The sequence below is a fragment of the Sus scrofa genome, chromosome X (assembly GCF_054392235.1).
Source record: "Sus scrofa isolate SSC_HxYL_T2T_F1_AM1 chromosome X, Sscrofa_HxYL_maternal_Yorkshire_Landrace_v2.0, whole genome shotgun sequence".
NCBI classification, from domain to species: domain Eukaryota; kingdom Metazoa; phylum Chordata; class Mammalia; order Artiodactyla; family Suidae; genus Sus; species Sus scrofa.
Genome location: NC_139401.1, coordinates 118,196,408 through 118,210,506, shown reverse-complemented (window position 1 = coordinate 118,210,506; position 14,099 = coordinate 118,196,408). Strand labels below are relative to the sequence as shown.

Here is a 14,099-nt window from a genome sequence, read left to right as displayed (position 1 = left end):
GCCGAGTCTTCACAACATGCAGTGGTCCCATAGGGAAACCCACTCATTAATTACAAATCGCTCAACTGGGGATGCGAATAAGAACTGGCCGTTTGGTGATCTGAACCCCTGTGGTGTCCTAGGTGCCACCGGGAGTCCTGAGACACGTAAGAGAGAGCCGAAGCAACCCTGGGCTAAAACCTAGAGAAATTAAGCTCTCAAGCAGCACACTGGCCCACCATACAATGTCATTAGTAAACTTGATCCCTGACAAATTCAACTTTAAAATGGGAAATAGAGTCTCTCAAACAGAAAAACAGCCTCCAGCTAACACCTCAGCCAGGTGTATGTCCGTACAAAACTTATCCCTGCAAGTATCTACTTAATTATTAAAGGAAAAAAAAAACCTTGCTTTAAAAGTAACCAAAATGGGCTCTTTTATTGCATATGTAGTTGTTAGAGAAAGCTAGCTTGGAAGAACGTATTTTCAGAATTTGTGACTCTGGTGGGATATCCCTTCTTTGCCTTGACTGGCATCCCGACTACTCGGGGTACTTGAGGACCAGCTTGTCTGCCTAGGGACCAGACCCAGTGGCCACAACCAGGACCCTTTGGTCCCAGGTCTCCTCCTGGCACGGACAGCTGGCCAGAGTGCGCTGACCGGGTAAGGGACCAGAGGCTTTATTAACCTTTTCCCCTTCCCTCTCCCTTTTTCTTTTCAAACTCAAGCTGGCCTCTTTTCCTCCCTTTGAAACCTTTGAAGACCCAAGATATTTCCCTTTACTGTTTATTATTAGTAGTCGGATCTGAAGGTTGTGTGTCTCTGTAGGTTTTCTGAGGGACTACAGTCTTGAATTTATGGGAGTGTCTGATTAAGACGAGCATGCCTGTGTGATTTTATATTCTGTGTGGGCATTTGTGATGGCCATTCTGCCTTGTGAAATAGGAAATTCTGGTTCAGTTCCACTGCAGAGCCCTCTTGGGTGAATTCTGTCTTGTCTGGAAAGAGGCTAAGACTAAGAAGAAAAATTTTTAACACTGTATGTCCGCAATATTCTTTCGACTCCAGAGAAAATTGGTTTGGGTGAGATTCTTAGGAAATTTCCACAACTAGTTCTTTTTGCATATACAATTTTGAGAAAATGTCTTTTCAGAATTCTGACCTTGAGGGAATAAGTCCTTCTAGGAGAACTTGCTTTTCTCGCCCTGAGCCTTGAGACCTGGGCTCTCAGGATCACTTCTGTAGGTTGTCTGTAATTCCTGGGACTGAAACCACGAAAGAAGACTTTTGTAAACTAGTGAGTTATATTGTAAGACCTGACTCATGACTACGCTTAGAAAATGAAGCTATGAGAGCTCTGTGTCTATGTGTTTTTATGTGCATTATATATGCCTTAACTTGGATGGTATTATAAAAAAATCACATGTAAATGAACCCTACTTAATTAGCTTAAAGGGAATTAAGTGCATATATAAATTCTCAAAAGGTGAAAGGGAATTGGCCAGAATTTTAGGTTCCGTGAACTGGGGAATATTCAGTATCAAGTTAATATTTTGTGTTAAAGTTAGTTGATCTAATTAGTGTAGACATGTCTTTAGAGTTGTCAACATAAGTATAATATCTTATTGTACCTAGGTTTAATGAAAATCAAATGAGACACTGAGACATCAGTTACTAAGCAGGAAAACTAAAGGTATTTAGGACTATTAATCAACATGTTTGATGCCACCCTGAGATGTTCTTTGTAAGAAATACACGTTTTTAGAAATTATAGGAGTTCCCGTTGTGGCGCAGTGGTTAACGAATCCGACTAGGAACCATGAGGTTTCGGGTTTGGTCCCTGCCCTTGCTCAGTGGGTTAACGATCTGGCGTTGCTGTGAGCTGTGGTGTAGGTTGCAGACGTGGCTCGGATCCCGCGTTGCTGTGGCTCTGGCGTAGGCTGGTGGCTGCAGCTCCAATTCGACCCCTAGCCTGGGAACCTCCATATGCCGCAGGAGCGGCCCAAGAAATAGCAAAAAGACCAAAAAAAAAAAAAAAAAGAAATTATAAAAGACAGTCCATGGTTCCTTAGAAAAGTAGGATGTGTGTTTTTGGTAAATAGGGAATGAGAAATGCAATTACATTTTATTAAAAGGGAAGAAAGTAAGTCGGTCTTGTAGCTCGTTTTGAATGGAAAAATAAGGGACAGACTAACATGGATACAGAAAGTGATGCAAGGTCTGTGGGAAGTAGACACCAAGAAAAGAGTTTTGTGAATGGTTGGGACTAAGTTTAAAATAAATTTAATTGAGTAAATTAATTTTAAAAGTAAATTGTTGGAAAACTTGATTTTCCCTTTTTTCTCTCTGCTAAGAGAACAAAGTCTTCTAAGGATGTTACTTTTGGCAATAGATTATGTGAAGTTCTTTGCCTTTGAGTGCTCTGCATTTGCTTTTGAGGTCTCTTGTAACTTTGGGAAAAGTATTATCCACAGTTCCACAGTGACCTATAATTCTATCTGTCCAAATGTGTGTTTTTTTTTTTTTTTTTTTGGCTTTTTAGGGCCAAACCCATGGCATATGGAGGTTCCCAGGCTAGGGGTCTAATTGGAGTTGTAGCCCCTGGCCTACGCCACAGCCACAGCAATGTGGGATCTGAGCCGTGTCTGCGACCTACACCACAGCTCACGGCAACACCAGATCCTCAACCCACTGAGTGAGGCCAGGGATCGAGCCTGCAACCTCATGGTTCCTAGTTGGATTCGTTTCTGCTGTGCCACGATGGGAACTCCACTGACCATAAATATGAAGTTTCCTTTAGGGTCATTCAAACTCAGAACAACAAGCTAAGTTTAAATCAAAACCATAACCTCCTGTTGATTAGAAGGGAACCTCCCAAACTTGTGGGATGGATTTAGTGGCGAACACCAGGCTATGGCCCTTTAAAAGTCTCCTCTATGTTGAGAAGAATTACATCATACTAAGAATGATCAGCCAAGCCTATACATTACATCCTCAGAACTTATTCATCTTTTTTGTTTGTTTTTGTTTCTGTTTTTTTTGTCTTTTTAGGGCCACACCTGCGGCATATAGAGATTCCCAGGCTAGGGGTCTAATTGGAACTGTAGCCGCCGGCCTATGCCAGAGACACAGCAACGGCAGATCCGAGCCTCGTGACCTACACCAGCGCTCACAGCAACGCCGGATCCTTAACTCACTGAGGGAGGCCGGGGATCGAACCCGCAACCTCATGGTTCCTAGTCGGAGTGTTTTCTGCTGCACCAAGACGGGAACTCCACTTATTCATCTTATAAATGGACGTTTCTACCCTTTGATCACATCACCCCTTTCCCCACCCTCTTGCCCCTGGTGATCACTGTGTAATCTTACTTTTGTGATGCTTTGCATTTGATTTTTTTTAGATTCTACATATTAAGTAAGATCACACAGCATTTTTCTCTGTCTGATTTCTTTCACTTGGTATAATGCCATAAAGGTCCACCCATGTCACAAATGTCACGATTTCTTTCTTTTCTATGACTGAATATGCTTACATGCGTATATACTCACACGTGTATATCACCTGTCAGACTTTTTTTCATTTGGCATAATGCCACAAAGGTCCGCTCATGTTGGCACAGATGTCAGGACTTCCTTCTTTTTTTTATGGCTAAATACAGATACACACACACACACATCACATTATCTTTATCCGTTCATCTGTCAATAGACACTTAGGTTTTTTCTAATCCTGAAGATTGTTAATAATGCTCTAACCTTCATGGAGGTACAGATAGCCCTTTGAAATACTGATTTCATTTTTTTTTGTCTTTTTGTCTTTTTTGTTGTTGTTTTGTTGTTGTTGTTGCTATTTCTTGGGCCGCTCCCGCGGCATATGGAGGTTCCCAGGCTAGGGGTCCAGTCGGAGCTGTAGCCACCGGCCTACACCAGAGCCACAGCAACGCGGGATCCGAGCCGCGTCTGCAACCTACACCACAGCTCATGGCAATGCCCGATCCTTAACCCACTGAGCAAGGGCAGGGACTGAACCCGCAACCTCATGGTTCCTAGTCGGATTCATTAACCACTGCGCCACGACGGGAACTCCGATTTCATTTTTTTGATATATACCTAGAAGTGGAATTTCTGGATCATAAGGTAATTCTATTTAAAGATTTTTTTGTTATAGTTGATTTGTAAGTTATGTCAGTTTCTGCTGTACAGCAAAATGACCCAGCCATACATCCATATACATTCTTTCTTTTCATATTATCCTCCATCATGTTCCATCACAAGTGATCAGATATAGTTCGCTGTGCTATACAGCAGAAGCTCATTGCTTATCCATTCCAAATGCAATAGTTTGCATATACTAACCCCAAACTCCCAGTCCCTCCCCCTTCCTCTTGGCAACCACAAGTCTGTTCTCCATGTCCGTGAGTTTGTTTCTTTTGTTTCTTTTCTTTCCCGTAGATAGGTTCATTTGTATGGTATACTAGATTCCAGATATAAATGATATCATGTGGCGTTTGTTTTTTTCTTTCTGACTGACTTCTCTCAGTATGAGAGTCTCCAGTTCCATCCATGTTGATGCAAATGGCATGATTTTGTTCTCCTTTATGGCTGAGTAGTATTCCATTGTGTATATATACCACATCTTCCTAATCCATTCATCTGTTGATGGACATTTGGGTTGTTTCCATGTCTTGGCTATTGTGAATAGTGTTGCAGTGAACCTAGGGGTGCATGTATCTTTTTCAATGAAAGTTATGTCCATATATTTGCCCAAGAGTGGGATTGCTGGATCATGTGGTAGTTCTACATTTACTTTTCTGAGGTACCTCCACACTGTTTTCCATAGTGGTTGTACCAATTTACATTCCCACCAAGAGTGCAGGAGGGTCCCCTTTTCTCTGCACCCTCTCTAGCGTTTGTTATTGGCAGACTTACTAATGGTGGCCGTTCTGACTGGGGTGAGGTGGTCCCTCAATATAGTTTTGATTTGCGTTTCTTTAATAATAAGTGATGTTTAGCATTTTTTTCAAGTGCCTGTAATGGCCAGTAATTCTATTTTTATTATCTTGAGGAATCTTCATACTGTTTCCCATAATTACTATGCCAGTTTACATTCCCACCAAAAATGTACAAATGTTTCTTGCCATTTTTAAAATTAGGTTATTTGGGGGGTTTTTTGTTATTGAGATGGAAGGGTCTCTTATGCATTTTGACATTAACTCCTTATCAGATATATGGTTTACAAATATTTTCTCCTATTCTGTAGGTTGCCTCTTCATTTTTTTGATTGTTTTCTTTGTCATGCAGAAACTTTTAAGTTGGTGTAGCCTCCTTTGTTTATTTTTGCTTTTGTTACCTGTGCTTTTGGTTTCAGATGAAAAAATTTGATTTCTTAGAGTGACAGCAAGCATGTAGTAGCTCAATAAATTGAATTAATTTTTATATAAAATGTGAATCTTTGGTTGAGATTCGCTTTTTTCCCTATGGAATTCTGACTGTTCCAATACCTTTTGTTTCTGGAAATGCTATTTTTCCTCCCTTGAATTGCTTTTGCACCTTTGCCAAAATCAGTTGGGCATATTTGTGCATACCTATTTCTAGTTTCTCTACTCTGCGTCATTGATCTCTGTGTCTATCACTCTGCCAATACCAGACAGTCCTTATTACTGTAGTTATATAATAAATCTTGAAATTAGATAGATCGATTCTCCAAATTTGTGCTTTTTTGAAAACTGCTTTTTAGCTATTCTTGTTCCTTTGACTTTTCGTATAAGTTTAACAAAAATCCCTGCCAAAATCTAGACTAGATAATCTAAGCGACAGAGGCCTGAATTCCTGACTTAGGAAGGAGTGGGCAGCCACCAAACCTGATTAGTCAAGGAAGAAGCTGGCCTCATACAGGAAGAGAATCTTTCTTCAAGGATGGAAAAAATGTTCACAGTCTGTCTGATTCCTTGAGCTAGGAGTCCTAGTATCAGACCTTTAAATACCTCCTTCAACCCCCGCCTCCCTGAGTCTTTACAGGTTGGTTACACTAAGTAAAATGGCAAGGATTCTTACCACCTGTAAAATGGACGTAAGGCTACCTTCATCACTTGTCCATGTGCCTGTAATAAAGCCAAAGCTCAGTGTGTGAGCTCCCCTTTGATTCTCTCTGTCCCTGCACCTCTTAAGAAGACACATTTCATTGCCATGAGCTGTGGTGTAGGTAGCAGATGTGGCTCGGATCCTGCGTGGCTGTGGCTGTGGTGTAGGGCCAGCAGCTGTAGTTCTGCTTATACCTACTAGCCTGAGAACCTCCATGTGCCACGAGTGCAATCCTAAAAAACAAAAAAAAAGAAGACAGATTTATGTCTTTGAAAAAATATTTTTCCCTTTTTCCCTCTCTTCATTGAGCATGAACTCCTAAAGAAGTGCTCTTTAATTAATATAGTACAAAGAAGAGCAACTGTACAGTGGACAGAGCACTGAACTTGGAATTGGAGAGACCAGAGCTTGGAGTCGTGGCTCGGCTGCTTATCATGTGATCTTGGGCAAGTTCCTTAATCTGTCTGGACATTAGTGTCCTCATAAATAAATGGGTATAAACTACTAAAAAAACTTAGGCTAGATGTTTTGTAGATATAATTTCTAAAAAACCTAGGCTAGATATTTCTGTAGATATATTTTTATACGTCTATTTATATAGTAGATATATATGGTCTACAAAAAAATCTTATTTAGATTTTGGTGAGAATTAAGTCAAATATTTATTATCAATTTGAGGAGGGTTGACATCTTTACTTTTTTGAGTCTTTCAATTCATGGACATGCTATGTCTCTCCATGTATTCAGATCCTTTTTGGTTTATTGTATAGTTTTCCGCATACAATTCCTTTACATGTTTTGTTACATTTACATCTAAATTGTTTACTTTTTGAGCAATTGTAATTGTTATTATGTTTTTAAATCTTAATTTTGGTATCTACCTATTCACCAGCTACCTGATGACAGGTTGATGATGAAAGCAGCATTGTTTTGTCCGTATTGCAGTAGATACTCAGGATACAGTTTGCCTTCTTTGCATGCATGTTTCTGCCAAAACTACCATCCACGGACTTACAGAATGCCTTATTCTCTGTAATGTTATTCTATACATCATTGCTTCTGATCACAGAACTCACTTTGTAGCAAAAGAAGTGTGGCAGTGGGCCCACGCTCATGGAATTTAATGGCCTTACCATGCTCCCCACCATCATGAAGCATCTGGCTTGTTAGAATGGTTGAATGGTGCTTTGAAGACTCAGTTACAGTGCCAGCTAGATGGCATTACCTTCATTTATTTATTTATTTATTTATTTATTTATTTATTTTTGTCTTTTTGCCTTGTCTAGGACCGCTTTCCACGGCATATAGAGGTTCCCAGGCTAGGGGTCGAATTGGAGCTGTAGCCACCGGCCTATGCCAGAGGCACAGCAACGCGGGATCTGAGCCGCGTCTGCAACCTACACCACAGCTCACGGCAACGCCGGATCCTTAACCCACTGAGCAAGGGCAGGGATCGAACCCGCAACCTCATGGTTCCTAATTGGATTCGTTAACCACTGCATTAACCACAATGGGAATTCCGGCATTACCTTCTAAGATTGGGGCAAGGCTCTCCAGAAGCCTGAATGTGCTCTGAATCACTGTCCAATATATGGTGCTATTTCTCTGATAGTCAAAATTCATGGGTCCTGGAATCAAGGGATAGAAATAGGGGTTGTACCACTTACCATTACCCTTAGTGACCTACTGACAATATTTTTCTTCCCATTCCTGTGTGAGCTGGGAGGGAGCCTAAGCTGCCATCTGTGTTCTTTCCTAGCCTACTACACTCACCCAAACTGCAAGACTGGCAGGACAGAGGTCAATCCTCTAGGGAACTTCTCTGGAACATGTGGGGACACTCTGCATATGGCTCTATTCTTTTTCTCCCCAAGGAGAAGCTGAGAGCCAGGCTTTTTTGGTCCACTTGCTCTGTGCTGAGCAGCAAGGGGATCTATGTTGTCTGCCAGCCCAAGCTATTGTCTCCCTTCTCCTCCAGGCTGCTGGACTGGTGGACCCATCTAAGCTGCAAGATCCACAGGGCAGAGGTCAGTCCTCTGGGAAGCCTCCTCCGGATAGTTGGGGTGCTGGATGTGCAGATCATCCCCTTACATCCCCTGACAAAAGATGGGAGCTTGAGAGTCTCTTTCTGATCAGATGGCATTGCACCAGGGGCAGAGAATCTGGCACAATGTCCTGAATCTCTCCACCAGCTTCAATGTGGCTTCACGGTAGCTTAGCACGCAGGACCTTCTATGTAGGTTCTGAATTTCTCACAAAGAGAATTTGCTCACGAATTATTGCTGAATTGGTGTCTTTGTGTGGGAAAGGATAGCCCAGGGCTTCCTACTCTGCCATCTTGCTAATGTCATTTTCAAGGCTTTTTAAAATCTTTCTTGGGGTGGATCAAATATGTCTTACTCTAGCCTTACTACTAGGGTATTTTTGCAGGCTGAAAAAAAAAAAACAACTCCTTCTTGCTTAACGATACTCACTTCTAAGTCCCCAGAACCCATCAATATTACCTTTTATGGCAGAAGAGTAAATATTATTGTATATGTTAAAATATGTGACTAAGTTTGGGATCTTGAAAGGAGGAGCTTATCTTGGGTTATCTGGGTAAGCTCTAAATGCAATCACATGTATCCTTATCAGAAAGAGGCAGAGGAAGTTCTTTCTCTCTCTCTCTCTCTCTCTCTCTCTCTCTCACACACACACACACACAGGAAAGTGATGTGAAGAAGCAGGCAGAAATTGGAGTGATGCAGCCACAAGCTGAGGAATACTGTCATCCATCAGTCACTAGAAGCTGGAAGATGCAGGGAACACAGTCTCCTCGAGAACCTCTGTGGGACTGCAGCCCTGATGGCACATTGGTTTTTGTGCTACTGGCCTCCAGAACTGTGAAGGAATAGATTTCTATTGTTTTAAGCCATCAAATTTGCGGTAATTTGTTATAAGAGCCACCGGAAAATAATCCTTAGGATATCTCTAGTAGCCACAGGAAGTTACTCCTTCTGAGATCACTCCTGAATGCTCCAGATTTCAGTACAACTTATCCACTTTTGCTAGATGAAAGTCAAAGTCTCCCATTCCTGTGTGAATACTGGAAATTGTTCAACCGAAATCTCTCTGGTAACCATTATTTGCCTAGCCTTTTGGCATTTCGCTCTGTGCATATGCATCTTAATATTCAGCAGAATGGTTAGAGGAACCCTTAGCAGCTTTCTCTGCATAGTTCCCCTCTCTGGCACTCTGCTTTGAGAATTCCAGACACTGTAGCGTCTATAAATTCCAGTCTCTGTCTTCTGAACTCATTGGTACTACTTCACTCTACTTGGCTTCCTACTACGTGTGGCACTTCAGGAAGTGCAGACAGGCCAAAAAAAAAAAAAAAAATATGGTGTGATTATAGGGCTCACTAGGGTCAGTTGGGGACCTGACCTCCATATTATAACTTGAAAATTAGCACATAATGGATAGTAGTAGAGATATGCATATTCACTGTAAAGAGTAAATATATGCAGAAAACTTATTCAAGGCATTAATGTAGTTTAAGGAAAAAAAATGTGTCAATCTGGAGGTGGTTTTATCCTGCTGAGAGCCCTCAAAAGATGAGTTAAAAAGGCAAATTTTGGCAGGGACAATTCTAAACTTATCCAGGGGAGAATGTGTCCTAGAATTACATGTTCTAATCTTGGTGGTTGTAAACAAAATGAAAAAAACCAAGAGCTTTAAGAACCAAAGACAGCTAATGCAAGAGCTGGAATTCAGATACTTGCTGTGTCTTCTCTTGCAGAGCTGATTAACCCAGTCATAGACATGATACATAGCAGTCAAATATTTTGACATTGCCACACTACTCTGTTATCTTCTTTGGGAAATGCAGATCAGGATTTTGACCTATGGAAAAATAATGCCTTCTTGAAGCTTTTCCTGGAAGTATGTTTCTATTCCTGCTTTTTGCGGACAGTAGTCTTCTCAAGTGATTTGGTAGTTTTCCTGCCCAGAGTCTATCACTTTCTGTGTGTTGTACTTGGTTCTCCATCCTAGATTTCTGGGTCATTTGGATGTAGGTAGTGAATCTCTTGATTCACTAGAGAATGGTAGAAGTGGAATGTATACAAATGAACAGGGCAGTTGGCATCAAAAGACCATGGTAGTTGACAATCTGTCATTCAAAAGGTCCCAAGTAATCATCTTTCAGCATGGATGATGGGTACTTGCCTATAAGAAATTATATAGATTGCTCATATGAATATCTTCCCCCAATATATACCAGTCCTTGGGAAAAATCTTGTCGTTCTCTTAGTACTGACCATTTAGCAGGTATTAGTTGTCCTGGGATAGAAAACATGGTTACTTTGAAAGAGGTGTTACATGTGAAAGAACGTTTTATATTGCAGTCAAACTCTTATCCGTATATGAAATATTGAGTTGTTAGTAGGCAGAACATCAGGAAGTATTCTTCAAAAAAAAATTGTGCTACATTTAGCCATAAATAATGATGTCATTATGAAAGATATTCAATAGTACTCCTCAAACTTGGTGTTAGAGGTGGAAACTTCAAAGATTCTGGAGGCAAAATTGATCAATAGTTTCAATTAGTATGGATGCAAATGAATTGAGCTCTAGAATAGGGATAAAGTCTGACATTTTTAGTAAGGAATTCTATAATCATCCGATTGACGTTATGGCAGTGGAAAGGGAGCAAGTTAAAAATATTTTTTTTTAAATTATTATTTGCTTTTTAGGGCCACACCCATGGCATATGGAGGTTCCCAGGCAAGGGGGTTCCAATCGGAGCTATAGCTACTGGCCTATGCCACAGCCACAGTAAGGCCAGATCCAAGCTGCATCTGCGACCTACACCACAGCTCATGGCAACGCCAGATCCTTAAGCCACTGACTGAGGCCAGGGAATCAAACCTGCATCCTCATGGATACTAGTCATTTTCTTTTCCACTGAGCCATGATGGGCACTCCAAAGATAAATTGAATGTGGAACCCTAGAGACACATACAGGGGCCACGCTTGGTACAGTCTTTTCTCAGATTACCAAGGGTATTTCCTGTTCTGGCCCCAGGTCTCCCAGATGCTGTGATGTTGGAGAATGGCATAGTAGATACGGATCCTCCAAAAGTCTCTGGAAACTTTAATATCTTGAGGATCACTGCACATAAAAATGTCTTCGCATAGGCACAATATGTGAGAGGGGCAGCCTCTGTACTTTTCATTTTCGTTTCTGGATATACTTGACTTTCAGTCCAATACCAGTATGCCTAGGTATTTGTGTACCTTCTCTGTTAGGTCATTTTGTTTAATTATAGTTGGAAATGAGTGCCCCTGAAATGATCAGTTTGGGTAATCTACCAGGGCATGCTTGTTAGGGCAAATAGTCTGCCTTCAAAATCTGGTGACTTGGGCTGTCCGGTAAAAATCAAAGGATTCCAGGAATATGATTTACCTACCATTGTATTGGTGCCTTCTATACAGTAAGCACTCTAATAATTGTACAGCAGCACAAGTTGAGCTGCTGGCTCTGCCTTAGATGTTTTCAGCTCTGGAGTTCCGAGTGAAGTCTCACTTCTAAATCTCAAAGAAAGTCTTGACGGTCAGTACCCTAAGTCCTATAATATATGGTTCACTTAGCGTAGATCCAGCTTCCTGGAGACACAGGTGTTGAAATGGATACTCCCCCCCCCCCCCAAAAAAATGAGTCTTTTGTGGGTAGAATAGTCCTCACTGTAGTTGAAGACATTTTTCTTTATGGTATAAGACCATGCCAGGTTAGAGTAAGCGAGAGTTAGGGCCAGGGAAAAGAACTACATTTAGGGAAGCAAATGGAGGATTCTCATCTTCATCTCCTATATGGCTCCAACTACTACTCCCCCCAAAGTTCATGTTATGTCATACAGAGAAAATGATATCCTTATGGCAGAATTGGACAAGATTACTCATAGTTTAAGGCAACTGGCCCTCATGCTCTGGGTGTCCTCAATCTTCATGGTCATTCCAGGCGCCAAGAGGATTAATATTTCACGAACATATAACCCAGTAAGTAGGCAAGGAGAGGTGCCACTGAAAAAAATCCTCTCGTCTTCTTGACTAAGTTACTAGGTTAACTAAATCAGGATAGGACCTGGTAAACAGCAGCAATTGCAGGACAAATTGTATTTAACTGGGAGGTTCCTAAGATGAATATGACTGCTACTTTTTAGAACATCATGTAAACATCTTGGCCATACAGAATGTATAGGCTGTGGTTTAATAATTCTACCTTTGAACTTTCAAATAGGCTCTCTTTCGGAGTTATTGCCAAATGGTGCTATTTCAGGTGACTGGGAAACTCTGTGATCTCGTTATCAGAAGTAAGACCAGAATGTCATTGACGTACACCATGATCTCATGATTAGGCAGTCGTGTGGGATTTCATTTATCTGGTTCCGAAAATAGGTATTGAACAAGACAAACGACAGAAAAATATTGCCCGAGACACATCTAGTCTACCACCTTCTACACACCACTCTCATTCACATTGAAGACATAACTCCAGCTTTATAAAAATGATGATTCAAAAATTTTGCAAAAGAAGGCATTCCCATGTGGCTCAGTGGGTTAAGAACCTGATACGGTGTCCACGAGGATGTGGCTTCGATCCCTTTCCTCGCTCAGTGAGTTAAGGATCCAGCCTTGCTGCAAGCTGTGGTGTAGGTTGCAGATGCGGCTGGGATCCTGTGTTGCTGTGACTGTGGTGGAGGCTGGCAGCTGCAGCTCCGATTTGACCCCTAGCCTGGGCACTTCCATATGCTGCAGGTGTGGCCCTAAAAAGACAAAAAAAAATTTTGCAGAATGGAGATATAGCAGTGGCCAACAAGCACATGAAAAGATACTCGATGTCTTCAGTCACTAGGGAAATGTAAATTAAAGCCATCATGGTATACGAACACAAACCCTTTAAAATGAGTAATGTTAGAAAGCCTGAAACCTGCAGGTATTGACAAGAAGGTGAAGCAACTGGAACCCTTATGCACTGTGGTGGGATTGTAAAATGGCACAACTGTTCTGGAAAAGAGCTTGCAAATTCTGATAAAAGAACGTATATTTACTCTTTAGTCCAGAAGGTCAACTCTTAGGTTTTATCCAAGAGAAAATAAAATATATGTCTTCGCAATGAATTGTACCTGGCTGTCCCCAACAGCTTTGTTGAAAGTAGTCGAAACCTGGAAACAACCCAAATTTCCATCAACAGCTGAAGTGACGAAAAATCGTGATAGATCCATAAAATGGAATACTACGTAGCTATTTAAAGTAATGAGCTACTGCTATGTGTAAGAACATGGGTGAATCTCAAAAAGATTATGTGAAAGAAGATAGATGCAAAAGAGTACATAGTATATACTTTCATTGCATGAAACTAGAAGTGACAAGTCTATCTAGAGGGCAAAAGCATATTCATGGTTGCCTAAGGCTTGGATTAAAGTGCTGGCTGACTGGAATTGGCACGAGAGAACTTTTGGAGTGCAATAAAAATCTTTCATATTTTGATTGTGGTAGTTGTTACTTTCGGTGGGTATATAAACTTGTCAGAACTCATCATGAAGTATACTCACTATGGGTGAATGTTATTGTATGTAAACTGTATCTCCAAAAACATATTTTTAAAGAAGCTATGCTTTGCCAAGATGACCTGACAAGTCCTCAATCAATAGATGTGGTCAGAAGCTTATTACCATGAGGCAGAGGTCATGCTTGGAAGAAGCAGAATGTTCCATTTTTTTAAATTTATTTTTTGTCTTTTTAGGGCCATATGTGCAGCATATGAAAGCTGCCAGGCTAGGGATCGAATCAGAGCTGCAGCTGCCGGCCTACGCCACAGCCACAGCAGTACAGGATCCGAGCCTCCTCTGTGACCTATGCCACAGCTCAACACAATGCCAGATCCTTAGTCCACTGAGCAGGGCCAGGGATCAAAGCCGCAACCTCATACATGATTCCTAGTTGGGTTTGTTACCACTGAGCCACGGCGGGAACTCCAGAACTCTCCATTTTATGTAAG

General features: G+C 41.2%; 1 protein-coding gene across 41 annotated transcripts in view; it reads left to right on the top strand.

The window, feature by feature from the left end:
• The window catches only part of IGSF1 (immunoglobulin superfamily member 1), a 504,513-nt gene that overhangs the window by 194,421 nt on the left and 295,993 nt on the right, over nucleotides 1–14,099 (top strand). The window lies entirely within an intron of this gene.